Source organism: Amphibalanus amphitrite, unplaced genomic scaffold, assembly GCF_019059575.1.
Source record: "Amphibalanus amphitrite isolate SeventyFive unplaced genomic scaffold, NRLGWU_Aamphi_draft 001475F_arrow, whole genome shotgun sequence".
NCBI lineage: Eukaryota > Metazoa > Arthropoda > Thecostraca > Balanomorpha > Balanidae > Amphibalanus > Amphibalanus amphitrite.
The window spans coordinates 88,569-108,572 of record NW_024882968.1 but is presented as its reverse complement, the minus strand read 5'-3'; the positions used below and the strand labels follow the sequence as shown (position 1 = coordinate 108,572).

The 20,004-nt window shown below is 46.1% G+C and overlaps 1 protein-coding gene across 1 annotated transcript in view; it reads left to right on the top strand.

Annotated features, from left to right (window-relative positions):
* The first annotated feature begins 1,031 nt into the window (after positions 1-1,031).
* The window catches only part of LOC122373304 (2-aminomuconic semialdehyde dehydrogenase-like), an 84,936-nt gene continuing 65,963 nt past the window's right edge, over positions 1,032-20,004 (top strand). The window contains exon 1 of the mRNA XM_043351241.1: positions 1,032-1,175. The gene's annotated coding sequence lies outside the window, so the exon portion shown is untranslated. The remainder of the gene's footprint in view (positions 1,176-20,004) is intronic.

Below are 20,004 nucleotides of genomic sequence, written 5' to 3'. Positions count from 1 at the left end.
CATCAAGTCTCTAGACAACGTGGCAGGAACACAGACCTGCAATGCAACGCCATTCGCAAACGCGTCCCCAGGTTTTGGATTATCAACCCGACGACGCAGTTGAAAACAGCCTCTGAGGGTCGCGACGGGCTGACTAGCAGGCATAGAAATAAAGACTAGCAGGGTAGTGGTCGCTGGTGTCGAATAATGTCAATGTTTTAGATATTGAATAACAAGCAGAGGTGGATACTTTTGCCAAGTTGGGGGTGCACGGGCGCAGCAAATCCGCCGCCGCCCTAGCGGTCACCTTGACCTCCGCCTCTGTCGCGGCTCCAAAGCCAAGCCGGCGTGGAATTGGAAAAGCTCGTGCTGCCCCAATGCGGCACAATTTTTCACCGCTGATAATAAGAAAAGAAAACTTTTTGAACGTGTAAATTTTACCTTGTGGGAAGAAAACGGAAAAGTCGGCGAAACGGGATGGACGCTTCGGTTACGGTAATATTCGGTTTTGGAAGGAAATGTTCGGGGATATGATGCCTCACTCACAAACCCCATGCTTCGAATTCAGATGCCTCATTCCACGCTTTTACTACCGAGCTCTTCTGGGCTGGCCTTATAAATGACTACGAATACATCATTCAGCAGGAATACGCTAAAATTGACCGACTTGCTGTTAATATTACTGTTGACTGACTCTTGAATTGACTCCCCTCACCCTGTATTTCCCCAACAAGCACATCATACATCTACAGCGGCAATAGCGTATTTTATAAAACATTTAGGCGTGTGGCCTAGCGTAGAGTCCGTGTGGCGATACTGATCGTATGATAAAGGCCAATGGCGGCGCCAGGTCAGTTGAAGCCTTGAAGGTCACCTGAACCTATTTCAAATCCATATGAATGCCCTCAGTGATAGTTATGTGAATTCAGTGTGATACACACACCACAAACACGTCATCAACTCTGCTCGTAATTGCTCCACTGAACATTTAGCCTGGCTCCGCCCGTGCCCGTACATCAACAATACCGCCCCCTGCCGGCCGGCCGCGCACGGGCCTTCAGCGGCGAGCGGCCGCGGGCCGACCCTGCTTTCAGCAAGATTGACGCGTGTTTGGTGCGGGGGCGAGTGCGTATTCACGTTCCAGGGTGAGGGAGGATCGCAGCTGATACTACGGGAAGACTGAGGAGCAAGATAAGGTAAGTGAAATGTTGACGTGAATTGCGAGAATCGTCGTGAAAGACGATTGTCATACAGTGGACAGTGGATATCCGAAGGTTGGGACTTTTCAATTAAGAACAATCACTATTCTTTAGAATTGTGATTTTCTATTGAAAATCCCAACCTGAGCTACCTCTCTAGGGGGACATTTGCGTTTCTGCCGGAAATTGGGTCATTTTGAATCCCTCGAAAACGGCACGGTAGAATTTCTTGCCATTTTCAGCGTTTGGTCCCGTGTGGGGGAGCTACCGACTGGCATCGGTCGCTTGAAATATAATTAACCCGTTTTGGGGTAATCGGCACGTGCATTTTCCCATAGGGTTAACATGGGGAAAAATTGAAAATGCGATTTGCGCAAAATCTGTTCAGTAATATTTGTCCACTTTTTTAGGATCAGTTCTTGGGCTGGCACCTCACCTTCTGGGGGTAATTATTTAAAAATCATAGGGTACAGTTTCGGGTAATCGTGACCGACAGTTACCCCATGTTGAGCCTATGGCGAATTCGAAAAATTATTTTCAAATGGATTTTGCAAAAAATTTCCACGTTAGATTTTGAAAATGTTCCAATATGTTGTGCCCCGGGGTGTCGGCTATCACATGGTATGGGTCAGATATGGGGCGATTGAAAAGCACGTGCCACGTGCAAACGTGTTTGATGGGGTAACCTCCGGGAAAATCCGACATTGGCCAACTGGGGGTCCTATGGCGTGGAAACCACTCCACCTACCGACACCAAATCAACGCAGCCGGTGAGCAGATGAGTCCAGCTTGTCGCACTAGTGGTCACGTGGCGCACGTGCTATTGCACGTGCCGTGGCACGGGGTCAATTTTGGTGCTTAAATATACTAGCATTGTGAAATGCAAGAGATGGGGGAAATGGCCGTCAGGCCGTCAGTTTTTATGATAGGGTCGATCTGAAAACGGGTATAGGCACAGAATGAAGGGGGCTAAAAAACTGCTATCTCGGATTTTTTGTAAAATGAAAAATTTAAAATTCTGGGGAAATTATATATTCGAAAGGTGAAATTTCCCTAAATTTCCCCGTTTTTCGAGTTTAGCCGTCCACTGTTCAGAGACGGTGACACCGGTCGGGGTCATTTTTTACATGCTGATGGCCACGTCGATGGGTCATCACGTGGCGTGAACGATGAAGCTATCAAAGGTCCGGCACGTGCCACGTGGCCACGTGTTTGAGTCGCGTACCTCCCAGATTATCGCGTGTTTGCCGATTTGTGGCCTTATAGCACGAAAACAGCACAAGCCAGGAACACTAAAATGGTGCAATCAGTGAGGGGACAAGTCCTGCTTGCACCACCGGTGGTCACGTGGCACACGTGCAAATCTGGGCACCTCCGTTGCGGAGATATTTTATAGTGAAATATTCAAATGTACATAACTTTTTCAGTTTAAGTCCGATTGGGCTAGAATTTGGTGGGTGGATGAATTGTTAAGCGACAGGAACGAATGCGCCATGTTTGTTGCAGTGCGCCACGTTTGTCTCAAAGCGCCATTTTTGCCGCAAAGCGCAGAATGTGCGTAACTTTGTCGAACATTGGACGATTAGGATGCGCTGTGATTAAGGGATGGCTGCTTAAACGGCAGATATGAATGCACCACATTTGCCGCAGGGCGCCATATTTGTCTTAATGCGTCAGTATTTGCGTTTTGCCTACGTCGGGCGTTTTTGCGGCGGTGTTTGCGTTTTTTGCGGTTTTTGTGTTTGGCGGCGGGCGGGCGTGCGATGCGGGTGTTTTTGCTGTTGGCGTTTGGCGGCGGGTAGCCGTTTTAGCGGCGGTTTGCGGCGGGCGGCCGTTTTTTGCGGCGTTTTGTGGTTTGCGGCGGGCGGCCGTTTTTGCGGCGTTTTGTGGTTTGCGGCGGGCGGCCGTTTTTTACGGCGTTTTGCGGTTGCCGGCGGCCGGCCGTTATTTGCGGTTAGCGGCGGGTGGCGGGCGGTCGTTTTTTGCGGCGTTTAGCGGTTTGCGGCGGGCGGCCGTTTCTGCGGCGTTTTGCGGTTTGCGGCGTGCGGCCGTTTTTGCGGCGTTTGGCGGTTGGCGGCGGGCGATGCGGGCGTTTTTTTTGCGGCTGCGGTTTTTTGCGTTTTTGCGGTGTTTGCGTTTTGCGGCGGACGCGCGGTTTTTGCGACATTTTGTGCGTTTTTTCTGCGGTTTTCGGAGGGCGGGCGATTGTTTTTTTGCGAAGTTTGCGTGGCGTTTTAGGCGTGCGTTTTGCGCGTTTTGCACGTGCCACGTGCAAACGTGTTTGATGGGGTAACCTCCGGGAAAATCCGACATTGACCAACTGGGGGTCCTATGGCGTGGAAACGACTTCATCTAGCGACACCAAATCAGTGCAGCCGGTGAGCAGATGAGTCCAGCTTGTAGCACTGGTGGTCATGTGGCGCACGTGCTATTGCACGTGCCGTGGCACGGGGTCAATTTTTGTTCTTAAATACACTCGCATTGTGAAATGCAAGGAATGGGGGAAATAGCCGTCAGGCCGTCAGTTTTTATGATAGAGTCGATCTGAAAACGGGTATAGACACAGAATGAACGGTGCTAGAAAACTGCTATCTCGGATTTTTTGTAAAATGAAAAATTTAAAATTCTAGGGAAATTATATATTAGAAAGGTGAAATTTCCCTAAATTTTCCCGTTTCTCAAGTTTAGCCGTCCACTGTTCAGTGACGATGACACCGGCCGGGGTCATCTTTTACATGCTAATGGCCACGTCCATGGGTAATGAAATGACACAAACGGCGAAGCTGCCCGAAGCCCAGCACGTGCCACGTGGACACGTGTTTGACTCGAGTACCTCCCAGATTATCGTGTGTTTGCCGATTTATGGCCTTATAGCACGAAAACAGCACCAGTCAGGAAGCCTGAAATGGCAAAACCGATGAGGCGACAAGTCCTCTTTACACCACCGGTGGTCACGTGGCGCACCTGCAAATCTGGGCACCTCCGTTGCGGAGATATTTTATAGTGAAATATTCAAATGTACATAACTTTGTCAGTTTAAGTCCGATTGGGCTGGAATTTGGTGGGTGAATGCATTGTTAAGTGCCAAGGACTAATGCATCGCGTTTGCCGCACTACACCAAATTTGTCATAATGCGCCATATTCGCCGCAATTGCCAAAATGTACATATTTTTGTGAAACATTTTCTGATAATGATGCAATTTGGTGGAAGGATGCCTGTTCAAGCGGCAACTACAAATGCACTGCGTTTGCCGCACTGCGCCACATTTGTCACAAGGCCCAAAGTTTTGGCATATTTCAACGCACTGACTGCGTTCCATTTTGGGACGCAGCCCCCTGCCTTTGGGACGCAGCCCTCGCGAAAGTTGGACCAGGAATTTCATGTTAGTTTTGATCACAGACGATGTCTCAATGCATTTAGGCCAGGTCGGGTCAGGTCAGGTCAAATCAACCAGTAGGCGTCCAGCCGGCCATCCATAGTGTTTATTTACTTATTTATTTACTTCGTAGTGGCCGTCCTTTATCTATGACGGGAGTCAAAGAGGCTATTCTTGGCACTGAGTCAATAAAAGACCAGAACTACTTTGTAAACGTTCAAATAATTCGAAAGTAGCTCCAAAAACTACCCTAGAAACAAGTAAAACTCGAAAAGTGAACCAAGGTCATTAAAGGTCAGTGACCTTGGCCTGACCTTCACGTGACCTTGACACCCATCATAATGCATGGCACCTACATCATATCATATCATATATTTAGGAATACATCCATAAAATGGGTTTTCAGCGTTCCACGTCATGTAGCACAAGTAAAAGCATTTTCCTATCAATCCACATTTGCATCACCCTTTAAAAGGCATCTGCGATACACTTTTTAAAGACAGGAAGAGAAGACGCGTTTCTCGCACTCAGCGGTAGCCTATTCCACGCTCTCACCGCCCGATTGAAGAACGACCGACGGGCAAACTCTGTGCGGGCCCGCGGCACCTCCAGCTCGCCGTCACGTGTCGCTCTCGTTTCACGCACAGACACATCAGAGCGGTGGGTGATGCGTGAGCGGAGAAGCTCAGGGGCGCTCTCGACATCATTTCATAATCTGAAAGTTTAAAACCACAAAAAGACTGGAAAGGCGCTGATAATGTGAGCTGGCATAATGTGAGCTGGCTCTCCGCAGGCAGGTGGGAGAGGCCAGCATCGCCGCCAGTTCAGCTCTACTGCAGCAGACCACGCCCGCCGGCAACATCGTCTCCAGGACCTCGTTTCATAAAGCGGGTCCGTAATTTACGCCGTTTTTTAGGCTTGTATTGCAAGCGCATGTGAAGTGATAAAATTATTTACCCTTCTTCCCTCTGTTCTTGCTTGCATTGCAAGATAAATGAATTCAACGATTCAAACTATCGTCATCGCTTCACATGTGCTTGCAATACAAGACCAAAAACCGCCGTAAGTGGGGAGAGCGGGGCCAGTTGAAACACGGGTTCAGATGAAACATGGCTTTATTTTCAACAGTATGCAACATATGGCGTTGCCGACACCACTGCAGATCCGCGCTCGACCACTTCCTTTGTCAACGGCGTTTGGGCGGTAAACGGACGGTCATTTTGATTTGACACTTGTTTTTGTGTTTTTGAGGGGCGTTTGGGAGAAATCGTTCTTATGAATATTTTGTGATATCTCATATACCTTTGTTTGCTGAAAGAAGAACTCCTGGCTCCGGAATAACACCTTATTTGGCCCTTCATTCAGCATGATGCCGTCCCTCCAGCTCGTTTGACATGTGCTTTACGGCGCGTGCGAGATGGCGGGAGCGGATGGGGTCAATTGAAACGCTTCTCTGAGGGTCAGTTGAAACAGGGCCACAGGCCGTTTCAATGGACCCCGGTGACCTTTGCAATGGTTATTGTTCAGGGGCTGCAAACATTAAAGGAAATAGTCCACCTTTGAAATGAGCTTTTAAACTGAAATAGTAGTTTAATAGAGCTCAATTTTTGACCCCTTTTTCTCCAGCCTTTTGCTTGAAAGCACACTATAGCCTGAGATATTTCTCATTTTTATCATCCGCCCATTTCACCATAGTCTATGTGCTTTATGTCACCTATTATGAGGAACTTTGCACTTTTAGCTTTCCAACGACCTATTGAATGTAGCATTTGGAAAAGTAAACCGGACAAAATATCTCCTTAAGAAAGTGGCCTTAAAGAGGAAAACATCCCATTGTTAAGGATAGGTGCAATTGACCCCATGGGCTGGTTCAATTGACCCTCGCATCGGGGTCATTTGAAACGGGCGTAGAGCTGTTTTATAAGCATGCGTTTGGCAGCAAAATATGTTTGAAACATAATTTTACATATCTAAAAATAAAGCCAAAAGAGCATATTTTTTCATGGCATTGTTCATTTTTCGATATGACAACTAGATCTCGCTGTGCATGTCAATATACCTATAAAAAGTGGTTCAACTGGCCCCGCTCTCCCCTATGGACTCGCTTTATGAAACGAGGCCCAGCTCGCGGCCATCTCAGTAAAAGTCGGGAAAATTGTGTGACCTGTTAGTCGTGGCCGCGTTGTGCGCTGGCGCGCTGTCTTGCTGAAAAATCGCTTCTGACATCTAAGGCAAGAGTTTTACCGTGGTAACTGGTATCAGCGCCGAGACGCTGGACAAACTGGTGTGCGGGATGCCTGAGCGCATGAGGGACAGCATTCGACTAAGGGGAGAGCATTCGCCCATGCAATCACCAGTCCCTCAGCGCCACGGTTCGCCACGGTTGGAATAGGCTGCAGGCTGCAGCGGCGCTCGGCCCCGGATTGCCGCCGGAGGGTGGAGCCGGGCGGCTGATGTCACCCAAGTATGACGCACACAGTACACAGATCTATGCTGCAGGGACCCGTCACCTCCCAGTCTACCGTCTACTCTCCCCTGTCTACCGGCGACCCCCAGTAACGGCCGGCGCAGAGCTGCGCGGATGAATGGTCATTGGCCATACGTGTCTGAGGCGCGGGGGGATGATGCCCTGTCTCGGTTCGATTTCGGAAAGTAATGTCCAAATATTACCTACTGTGATCAGTCTACGAAATCCTTTCTGTGAATAAACGCTTTATGATTAAAACATGTATATTTGTATGCAAATGCCTGAACATTCACAAACACTTTCCATCGCGATCATCATCACTGCAAAGGTGCGACCCTGATGAGCTGCTGATCATCCGGGCTGCGCTGCAGGAGCTGGACTCCTGAGCGGGAGTCCGACCAATGCGGATCGGCTCTCCGCAGGCAGGTGGGGCAGGCCAGCATCGCCGCCAGTTCAGCTCTACTGCAGCAGACCACGCCCGCCGGCAACATCGTCTCCAGCTCGCGGCCATCTCAGTGCAGCTGGAGTAGCGCTTCACCTCATCTGTTCTTGGTGCCAGACTTGGCCGATCCGTCGGTACACATGGGAGTAAACAAAGGAACTAAAAAGGGAACTGACGTGCCCGTTTCGCTTTTTCAAAGGGACCCTCCTATCAGACACGTGCATGGGTCCGAGTGATGGATATATGATCTTTGTGGACCTCGAAGGAAACTGCAGGTCAGGATCTTACGGTCCCACCGGATTCAGCGTGAAAAATTTAATCTGAATCTATGATCTCATAAGATCTGACGATAAACCAAGAACTTTGATCTATGATCTGAGTGGATCCTTCCATGCACAGCATTTGAAACCAGGGTTTCCAAGTGTTTCTATGTCAAGTGCCACAAAATTGTGGATATGACGTGCAATCACATAGAAGCTCTAAAACTGAACGTTTGTGACTTGCAAGTTGCAACGAGTGATTTGCTGGGATTTCTGAGTTGACAAAAGTAAATGAGGATCTATGATCTCACTGGATCTCAAGCAAAAATTAGACTCGGGTCTGTCATCCCTACGCATCTCTCGACAAACTTAACCCTCGCCGGCACAGGCCATTTTGCGTCCTTCGACGGCACAAGGGGGTTAAGGGGGTAGGTACGACCCCCTCGCGCTTGGCCCCTGATCTAGCTAGAGCTTCGCAGAAAAGACGAGCGTGCTGCCCGCGGCTGCCGGTAGAGTGCGGGCTGCCTACTTGCGGGGGGCCGTCGTGGCACCGGCCCCGGTGGACTGGGCGAGCAGTGAGTTGGGGACCTCTGCGCTGTCTGGTGCTCTACACAGTTTGTATTGCGCTCGCTTGATATGGCTTGAGTCAATATAGAGTGAACTGATTGAGCTGAGCAAGTCTTTACATTGTTATTGACCACATTTGAACGCATTTTAACCGTTATTTGAACGACAATCACTAGTTCCTCAGCGCCACGGCTGGAATAGGCTGCAGGCTGCAGCGGCGCTCGGCCCCGGCGTGCCGGTGGAGGGTGGAGCCGGGCGGCTGACGACACCCAAGTATGACGCACACAGTAGGGGAGACCCGGGAGGTATGGGCCCCCTGGAGGTATGGGCCATCGCAGTTTTGAAGAAGTGTTGCGTGTTTTTACACATTTGACGGCGTTAACTGGTAGCAGCCATTCCATTATACAACCCACGTGATTTTCAAAATCTTCCTCAATCTTCTTTGGCAATGAGCGGTGATAAACTGTTTTTGCCCTCTTCGAGTTAAATACGGTACATACAGAAAATTCATGATGAATTTGAACCAGGCTCGTTTTATGATGTCAGACCATCGCTAACATAAAGTTTAAAGTATGGAAATTATGACTGGATAGACAATTTGAAGCTTTCTAGCAAGATTATGAGCTGAGATGCTACGCACATTCTGGCGTCCTAACCGGGAGGTTCGGGCCACCCACCCCGTTGATCCTAAATAAATAAAAGCATGCTTTCATTGAATGTCCCAGTCAATAGGTTTTAGTTTTGTCGCGCAAGGTCGAAAATTTAGTTTCAAATTTCATTCGAACAGAAAAAATATTTTTGATCTTATTTCATGGTGCATGATTGAGTTAACCAAAATACATATGTGCCCAAGTGACCTTCATGAAGTAAGCTGTTGGCCGTTTATGCGGTCCCTGGGCTCTAAGAGAGATCAAGGTAGATAACAGCAACGAGTATTGTTCTCATTATCGAGAAAAGAATATGAAACATGGCGCCGGCCCATACCTCCCGAGTCATGGCCCATACCTCCCGGTGTATTTTGATGGATCGAAAAAGCACATGATGTATTGAAAGTTATTTCGAGACAAAATGGTTGATCCCCGATGCTTGATATCAGGCACACGTTGCAAGCGAAATGCAATTTCACGTACACAGAGTGAAAAACCGGGTCTAGCCACTGCCCACTGGAAGAAAATTGTCTTTTCACAAAACCGGCCCATACCTCCCGGGTCTCCCCTACACAGATCTATGCTGTAGGGACCCGAACAGCCATATGGGCTCGTCTGCTTTTAGCGGGGGGGGGGGGAGGGTTCTGGAATCTGGACCGATTTGGTCCTCACTCTTGTTGCCTGTTGGTCCGCCCAGAGTAATCTATCACCGAAAAACGGCAACGATCCTCGGTCTCCGCTATCGAATTGTGCAGAAATTATTAAAATCGATCAAACTTTCATTTTCAAGAGCAGCATTGGCACGTCTGCTCTTCTCATCTGCTTGTTGAATACTCGCCCGGTATTGCAGACCTTGTTTGTGATTTCTGTTGGGGATAAAAATATGCACACTTCAAAAGTGTTTACAAAAAGCTTCAAATGAATCATTAGTGCCACATATGCGCCAAGTTGTAGCTCATATTTATATCAATGACTTAAATAATAACATAATTATTTGCAACCACAGCTTTCATTGAAAATATTTCAAGTATTTTTTATTTGCTGCCATGTTATTAATAATATGATCAAATTAAAGAAGTTATCCAAACAAATAAGGGTCTGTCGCTCCAGTTTGCAGGTCCGAAGGTTGGGACTTTTCAATTAGACAATCACTATTCTTTAGAATTGTGATTTTCTATTGAAAATCCCAACCTGAGCTACCTCTCTAGGGGGGTGTTTAGCGTTTCGGCCGCGATTTGGGTCATCTTGATACCCTCGAAAACGGCACGGTAGAATTTCTTGCCATTTTCAGCGTTTGGTCCCGTATCGGGGAGCTACCGGCTGGCATCGGTCGCTTGAAATATAATTAACCCGTTTTGGGGTAATCGGCACGTGCATTTTCCCATAGGGTTAACATGGGGAAAATTGGAAATTCGATTTGCGAAAAATTTCGTCAATTATATTTGCTGATATTTTTAGGGTCGGATCTCGGGCAGGCACCCCAACTGACGGTGGTAATTATTTAAAATATAATTGACAAAATTTCGGGTAATCGTCACGAACAGTTACCCCATGTTGAGCCTATGGCGAATTTGAAAAATTATTTTCAAATCGATTTTGCAAAAAATTTCCACGTTAGATTTTGAAAATGTTCCAATATGTTGTGCCCCGGGGTGTCGGCTACCACTTGGTATGGGTCAGATATGGGGCGATTGAAAAGCACGTGCCACGTGCAAACGTGTTTGATGGGGTAACCTCCAGGAAAATCCGACATTGGCCAACTGGGGGTCCTATGGCGTGGAAACGACTTCAACTAGCGACACCAAATCAGTGCAGCCGGTGAGCAGATGAGTCAAGCTTGTCGCACTAGTGGTCACGTGGCGCACGTGCTATTGCACGTGCCGTGGCAAGGGGTCAATTTTGGTGCTTAAATATACTAGCATTGTGAAATGCAAGGAATGGGGGAAATAGCCATCAGGCCGTCAGTTTTTATGATAGGGTCGATCTGAAAACGGGTATAGGCACAGAATGAAGGGGGCTAAAAAACTGCTATCTCGGATTTTTTGTAAAATGAAAAATTTAAAATTCTGGGGAAATTATATCTTCGAAAGGTGAAATTTCCCTAAATTTTCCCGTTTTTCGAGTTTAGCCGTCCACTGTTCAGGGACGGTGACACCGGCCGGGGTCATCTTTTACATGCTGATGGCCACGTCGATGGGTCATCACGTGGCGTGAACGGTGAAGCTATCAGAGGTCCGGCACGTGCCACGTGGCCACGTGGTTTGAGTCGCGTACCTCCCAGATTATCGTGTGCTTGCCGATTTGTGGCCTTATAGCACAAAAACAGCAAAAGCCAGGAACACTGAAATGGTGCAATCAGTGAGGGGACAAGTCCTGCTTGCACCACCGGTGGTCACGTGGCACACGTGCAAATCTGGGCACCTCCGTTGCGGAGATATTTTATAGTGAAATATTCAAATGTACATAACTTTTTCAGTTTAAGTCCGATTGGGCTAGAATTTGGTGGGTGGATGAATTGTTAAGCGACATGAACGAATGCGCAATGTTTGTTGCAGTGCGCCACTTTTGTCTCAAAGCGCCATTTTTGCCGCAAAGCGTAGAATGTGCGTAACTTTGACGAACATTGGACGATTAGGATGCGCTGTAATGAAGGGATGGCTACCTAAACGGCAGATATGATTGCACCACATTTGCCGCAGGGCGCCATATTTGTCTTAATGCGTCAGTGTTAGCGTTTTTCTTACGGCGGGCGTTTTTTGCGGCGGTGTTTGCGTTTTTTTCGGGGTTTGCGTTTGACGGCGGGCGGCCGTTTTTGCGTTTTTGGCGGTGTTTGCGTTTGGCGGCGGGCGGCTGTTTTTTGCGGCGTTTTGCGGTTGGAGGCGGGCGTGCGTGCGTTGCGGGCGTTTTTTTTGCGACGGTGTTTGCGTTTTTTGCGGTTTTTGTGTTTGGCGGCGGGCGGGCGGGCGATGCGGGTGTTTTTGCTGTTTGCGTTTGGCGGCGGGCGGCCGTTTTAGCGGCGGTTTGCGGCGGGCGGCCGTTTTTTGCGGTTTGCGGCGGGCGGCCGTTTTTTTGCGGCGTTTTGTGGTTTGCGGCGGGCGGCCGTTTTTTACGGCGTTTTGCGGTTGCCGGCGGCCGGCCGTGATTTGCGGTTAGCGGCGGGCGGTCGTTTTTTTGCGGCGTTTAGCGGTTTGCGGCGGGCGGCCGTTTTTGCGGCGTTTTGCGGTTCGCGGCGTGCGGCCGTTTTTTTGCGGCGTTTCGCGGTTGGCGGCGGGCGATGCGGGCGTTTTTTTGCGGCGGCGGTTTTTGCGTTATTTGCGGTGTTTGTGTTTTGCGGCGGACGCGCGTTTTTTTTTGCGGCATTTTGTGCGTTTTTTTTCTGCGGTTTTCAGCGGGCGGGCGATTGTTTTTTTGCGAAGTTTGCGTTGGCGTTTTAGGCGTGCGTTTTGCGCGTTTTGCGGTGTTTGCGTTTGGCGGTGGGCGGGCGGGCGGTTTTTCACAATTAAAGTCCCAACCTTCGGATCCGCAGTGCTGTTCGACAAGCGCTGCCCGGGCCTATCCGAAGGTTGGGACTTTTCAATTAAGAACAATCACTATTCTTTAGAATTGTGATTTTCTATTGAAAATCCCAACCTGAGCTACCTCTCTAGGGGGGTGTTTAGCGTTTCTGCCGCGATTTTGGTCATTTTGATTGGGGCAAAAACGGCACGGTCAACTTTCTTGCCATTTTCAGCGTTTGGTCCCGTATGGGGGAGCTACCTTGTGGCAAAGTTGCATAAAATATAATGGGCCCGTTTTGGGGTAATCGGCACGTGCATTTTCCCATAGGGTTAACATGGGGGAAAATTTAAAATGCGATTTGCGCAAAAACTCCACGTTAGAAATGAATTATATTTTTAGGGTCGAATCTTGGGCCGGGACCCCACCTCATGGTGGTAAGCATTTAAAATATAAATGACAAAATTTTGGGTAATCGTCACGAACAGTTACCCCATGTTGAGCCTATGGCGAATTCGAAAAATTATTTTCAAATCGATTTTGCAAAAAAATTCCACGTTAGATTTTGAAAATGTTCCAATATGTTGTGCCCCGGGGTGTCGGCTACCACATGGTATGGGTCAGATATGGGGCGATTGAAAAGCACGTGCCACGTGCAAACGTGTTTGATGGGGTAACCTCCGGGAAAATCCGACATTGGCCAACTGGGGGTCCTATGGCGTGGAAACCACTCCACCTAGCGACACCAAATCAACGCAGCCGGTGAGCAGATGAGTCCAGCTTGTCGCACTAGTGGTCACGTGGCGCACGTGCTATTGCACGTGCCGTGGCACGAGGTCAATTTTGGTGCTTAAATATACTAGCATTGTGAAATGCAAGGAATGGGGGAAATAGCCGTCAGGCCGTCAGATTTTATGATAGGGTCGATCTGAAAACGGGTGAAGGCACACAATGAAGGGGGCTAAAAAACTGCTATCTCGGATTTTTTTTGTAAAATGAAAACTCAAAATTCTGAGGAAATTATATATCCGAAAAGTGAAATTTCCCTAAATTTTCCCGTTTTTCGAGTTTAGCCGTCCACTGTTCAGGGACGGTGACACCGGCCGGGGTCATCTTTTATATGCTGATGGCCACGCCGATGGGTCATCACGTGGCGTGAACGGTGAAGCCATCAAAGGTCCGGCACGTGTCACGTGGCCACGTGTTTGAGTCGCGTACCTCCCAGATTATCGTGTGTTTGCCGATTTGTGGCCTTATAGCACGAAAACAGCACAAGCCAGGAACACTGAAATGGTGCAATCAGTGAGGGGACAAGTCCTGCTTGCACCACCGGTGGTCACGTGGCACACGTGCAAATCTGGGCACCTCCGTTGCGGAGATATTTTATAGTGAAATATTCAAATGTCCATAAGCTTCTCAAATATGGTCCGATTGGGTTCAAATTTGATGGGTGGCTACATTGTTAAGCGTCAATGACAACTGCGCCGCGTTTGATGCACCGCGCCACATTTGTCATTATGCGCCATAATCGCCCGAAATCGCAAAATGTTTGTAACTTTGTCAAACATTATCCGATTTGGATTCAATTTTGGGGACGGATGCATGCTTAAGCAACACATACAAAGGACTGCCCTTGCTGCAATGCGCCGCAATTGTAACAGTGCGCCATTTATGCCGCAAAACGCACCAGTACACAACTTTGCCAAATAGGGACAACACTATTCGACCGCCACCCTTGCAGCATTCTATAGCTCAGGAACCACTGGACCGATCGGGATGAACGAAACACCATTCGAATTAGGGGATACGATTTTGTCAGCCGTTTCGATGATGATGACCTCAAGTGACCTGGGTAACCTCAAAAGGTCAACTTGGCATTAGCCGTTTTCACGACGGGCTATCCGGCGAGTGCACCTTATTTGACCAAATCTGCACGTAATCTCTGGTGCAGCAAATATCTTCATTTTATGAATTTATTTAAGTGTTTTAATCGATGATACTCTCTGATAATATGACAAAGCAGGCATAGGTATAAGCAATTACCGCAACCCTAGCTGATAGCTACTCAGAGATACACTGAACCTAATTTGACCAAATCTGCACCTAATCTGCACCAAATGTGTACCAGATGGCCGTCGTGAAAACGGCTATTGACGCGCCTATTGCAGCCATTCTATAACTCAGGAACTACTGGGCCGATCGAGACGAAAACGCCACCAGTCGACTCAGCGTATGCGATTTCATCAGCCGTTTCGAATATGGTGACCTCACATGACCGTTGTCGCCTATGGCAGCCATTCTATAGCTCAGGAACTACTGGGCCGATCGATGCTTGCGTGATGCTGCGTGATTGTCGTATCAAAGAGCCCTCAGCAGGCCGCAAAGGGCTCTCAACTGACGTCAAACGGCCCCACGAAGGCCTCAAAGGACTCTTAGTTGGTGTCAGAGGGCCCCCAGCAGGTGTCAGAGGACCCTCAGCTGACACCAAATGGCCCTCAGCTGGCGTCAAATGGCGGTCAGAAGGCCTCAAAGGGCCATCAGCTAGGGCCAAAGCACCCTCAGCTGACGTCAAACGGCCCTCAGAGGACCTCAAAGGGCTCTCGCCTGGCATTAAATGGCTCTCAGAAGGCCTCAAAGGGCCCACAGAAGGCCTCAAAGGGCCCTCGGATCTTCGGGCCCTTTGAACCCCCCCTCCGTTTTTCTTGAATAACTCATGAACCGCTTACACTATCAACCTGAAACTTGGCATACGTTCTCCTCCATCAAGTTGACGTCTCCTGTGTAATTGTTAAGATTTTTTTCTAAAACTTTTTAGATATATCGATTTTAGCGATGTAACTACATGGCGTTTCCAGTCAAAAGGTGGTAAATGTTTAAAAATAGCCAAAAATCAAGGTTTTAATCAAATTGCAAATTAGGGACATGAATAGATGCATGCGTTTTTCACCCCTAAAAATTCCAAAAAACTTTAATTTTTGGAAAACAGCTAATAAAATCAAAAATTTTGAGAATTTCCAAAAAAACGGAATATATGTTATAGAGCTCTATTAGAACATTAGATGTTCCAAATTTCAACTTTCTATCTTGATTTTTGACCCCAAATTGTAAAAAATAGCTGCAACATGGTAGGAATGGTGACGTCATAAGCATTTTCGGGAATTAAAGGCACTTCTTAACATCGCATGTGAAAACAAATGGCACCACATGATTTCTGGGACAAAGCTCGTCTAGAAAAATACATTGTTTATGTCAAAAATAAAAAGTTGAAAAATTGACTTTTTCCTTAGCCCTCGTTTAGTTATGCATGGTATAAACGATTTTTATGCTTTCAATGTACACTTTTCACCAGCACAGTGACTTGGGGTCACATATAACCATTACCATCGGATTCGGCGTGAAAAATAAGCCGTAAAACATGTGTCGCACGCCCATGTAGCAGAAAGTGAAAACCGTGACCTTTCGTGACCTGACCTGACCTTGACCCGTGCTTAGTATGACCTCTATACGCACATGGGGCCTTCACTAGGTCTTTGAGGTCATTGTTGGTGAGTTTCGAGCAGCAGCTATCGATTCCACTGTCCGTAAGCCTAATCATGCAAAACCCCAGAATTTGACCTTTGACCTAATCTTGACCCGAAAGTTGTAAAATCTTAAGAGTGCTTTGGGAAGGTCTCGTAGAGACCTTTCGAACGCCGCCTCGTGGGGCTCGATACAATATCACTAAAAAATGAAAGGGGGCCCAAACTTACAGAGGGGCCCCTTGAGAAAACTTTGCCACCCATCCAAAATTACCTTCCGCCGCCACTGCCCCCCCCCCCCCTTAGCTACGTCCATGCACGTCCATGTCATCAATATGGGCGTTGTTTCAGAGCACGTGGCGTCGAATGGTGAAGGTGTCATTGACATCGGTTCAGTAGTTTCGGAGCATTGTCATGTTTGCTTATCTCGTCTGCTTTTTAGACACTCGCCCGATGAGTGGCCCAGCAGAGAACTTGTTTGTCATTTTGTAGGGGGATTAAAAAATATGCACCCGTCAAAATGTTTACAATGGTTCATTATTGTAACGTACGCGCCAGGTTGCAGCTCATGTAATTTCATCAAGGACTTAAATAATAACCTAATTTAAGGGATTTGTAGATTTTTTTAAAATCTGACAGGTGTTTCATGCTTTTTTGCCTTGAATATTCCAAAAAAAAAAAATTTAAAGAATATGCACAAGTAAATAAGGCTCTGACGGTCTTTTTTGCTACCAAAAATTTGAATATCAACTTTCCCGCCAATTCTAACGGCCAACGGTCTGCTTTGGCTTGAGCTCGAAGGTAGGTGGTCGACGCTTTTTCCGGATAGTTATTTAAGTGGAAATTTGCTACTATGCAGTTTATCTTTACCGCCAGGATTTCTTGAATTGGTTGCGCATAACATGGATAATGTTGTTTGCCGCTTTTTTTCCAAAGCTGAGGCTATTTCAGGCTAAAAGGTTATGATGCGGCAATTGCGACGCATCTAACGTGTTTAAAATGGAAGCACTTATTTTTCCTTTTTTGTTGGACTACTAGGTACGTGCTGGATGGTGATGTAAAATGCTGAGATTGTCACAGGTGTTGCTAGGTGTATTAAAACTGAAACATTTTCCTGGTTCGTTGGGCTTTGGTAATATATGGATTGCGTGAGCTGGCTAGCCAGCTGGCGACGTGCAATGTAGCAAGGTATGATGGACATAAACATTAAAAATGGCTTAAAAACTGAAATTGTTAGGTGGATATTTATTCTTTCATAGGTATCTAGCATTGATATGCAACAAGTTCTGCTAGTGCCATTGTACGGCGCAAGCTGGCAAATAATCTAGTTAATACCACAACCCGGTTTGTTGAACTATATGCTGGATGTTGATGTAAAATGCTGAGATAAAGCATTTAAGGTAGGTAGGTAATAGGTATCCCTAAAGCAGGTGTCTCAGGTGCTGCCATGTTTGTGAAAGATTGCTAGCCTCAGTAGTCAGTTTTTGTAAAGCATTTAGGGCAAGTATTGTTATAGTAGGTGATGAAAGTGCTAGACTCCAGTCTTTTTGGTAGGTAGCAGTAGGTTACTAATGCAGACGGCACGGTTGTAGTAAAGCAGGCGTCACACTTGTTTCTGCAACCGACTTGTGGGTATTGCTAGGTTAGACGTAGCACAAGCTGCCACATGTGCAGGAATGTCTTTCTAACCAAACCATAACAAATTAACCAAAGCTTACGCTGACCTACAACCTTCAACCTATGGTGTCGCCACTCGCCATAGATGAAGTACCTATTCCTAATCCATGGTATCGCATATGGCAGCTCGTGCTACGCCTGCCTGACTGACGACTGTTACAGACTGGTCTATATGCTGAAATTTGTTAAATAGCTTTTCATAGCCTTTTGTATGATGTCTGCTCTACTAATGCCATAGGTTTTAGGTTGTAGAAAGTAGGCTGTAGGTTGTAGGTCAGGTTATGTATGTTTTATTTTGGCTTGGTTAGAAAGATGCATCTTCGCAGATACATAGCCTTTTGTATGATGTCTGCTCTACTAATGCCATAGGTTTAAGGTTGTAGAAAGTAGGCTGTAGGTTGTAGGTCAGGTTATGTAGGTATGTTTTATTTTGGCTTGGTTAGAAAGATGCATTATCGCAGATACATAGCCTTTTGTATGATGTCTGCTCTACTAATGCCATAGGTTTTAGGTTGTAGAAAGTAGGCTGTAGGTTGTAGGTCAGGTTATGTATGTTTTATTTTGGCTTGGTTACAAAGATGCATTCTCGCAGATATGGAACCTCATGCTATGTCTGCCCTACTGATACTGTCTTTTAGAGATGTTAACAGTTAACATGAATATTGCTTAAGACCCTTCTTAAGTAGTCCTACCTATAATAACTAATGGTAAATTTGCATTGTGTATACCTTATTTCTGCTGCTGCAAAAGTAACAAAGTTTTGACGCAAAGCACAACAAGGTAGTGGTGAAATTGCACTTTTGCACCCTAGGCTCAAAATTAAGTAAAACCCATACCATATTGTAACAATGCATGATATTTCAACCCAGAAAACTTCATGCAGTTTTTATTGCTAACTAAATCAGATACACTAGGTACCTACAAGCAGAAAATACAAAATCTAATCTAACCTGACCTAACCTTACCTAACATAACATAACCTTACCTGACTTGATGTGTGGTTGGGTGCAGCTTATAAATGTTTTGTGTGAAAAGTATCATAAGTATTGATGTGTGCTCTCACTTTTCAAGCTTTAAAGAATGTGTTCTCTTATGTTCATGTTTTTGTTTTGTGAATTTCCTTCAGTTTTTTTTTAAGGGTGCAGAGGTGGAAATCACCAAAAACTTGTCAGATTGTGCAGACTTGAACTGTTCCCCTATTACCGTAAAATGGGGTGTTAAGGGACAGTTTTGAGGTGTTTTGTTATATAACTCCAGAAGGGTTGGGGATAGAAGCATCAACTTGTCAGCATTTTATGTTGAATTTGGTGCTTTACATGCCTGCTACTTTAAAGTTTTAAAAATATATACATGCATATTATTTTTTCTTATTTTTCATTACTGTCCCTTAGCACCCCAATGTGGGGTGACACCTATATTATTCCAAGAAATGTTCTCGTGATGGTTTCAGGATCAATCGAAACGTTTGAAAATGGATAAAGCAATTTTATGTCATATTCCAAAAAATGGTCATCAAATTCCTACAATTGGGGTGTGAATGGGCACAAAATCTATTCATTGAAATGTTTTGCATATTCTGTCATAAAACAAGTCAGGTTCATTCACCACTAATGGCCTTTTCAGCCAATTACATGTAATTCAGTTTACGCTTCTGGAAAATGTGCTAATTATAAGGTAAACAAAACCAAAAAGTACTCTTCTGTCATCAACAAAAACCCATTTTGAAGCTAGTCACTTGTCACTATGTTGCCCTAGTCTTTGTTTGGGCATTTGTATGATGACATCACATTTACCTACATCAGTCTTCATTGACCCATCATTGTAAAAGAGAGTGTTAAGGGAGTTTTGAGGTGTTTTGTTATACATATAACTTAAGATGTGTTAGAGATGAAAGCATGAACTTGCCAGCATTTTATGCGGAATTTGGTGTTTTCCATGCCTACTGTAAGGAAACTTTATGAAATTATATTTAGATATTATTTTTTTATTTTTTCTTCCCTGTCCCTTAGCACCCCACATCCACCTCAAAATATGCATGTGTCCGGAAAAGAGGAAGAGGATGATGAATGAATGGGTGGATTTGTATAAGTTTTTCCGGAAACATGTGCAATACATGTGACAATACACCTATGCATTCATTTTATCTGTACACCTACTAGTTTATGTGGACACACAGAGTTTTGGAGATGTCTCAGTTTTTGAAAATGTAGCATTATTTTCATTACCATTTTTGAACCAAATCTCTTGCATGAAAAACATTGCCATTTTGTCCTATAGTCAAGGACAAAACAGTGTCAACTACCACACTCAAGTTTTTATTTAACCTTCTCAAATTAGGAACTTAACATGACTCAAAGTTTTTCCCACGCAACTGT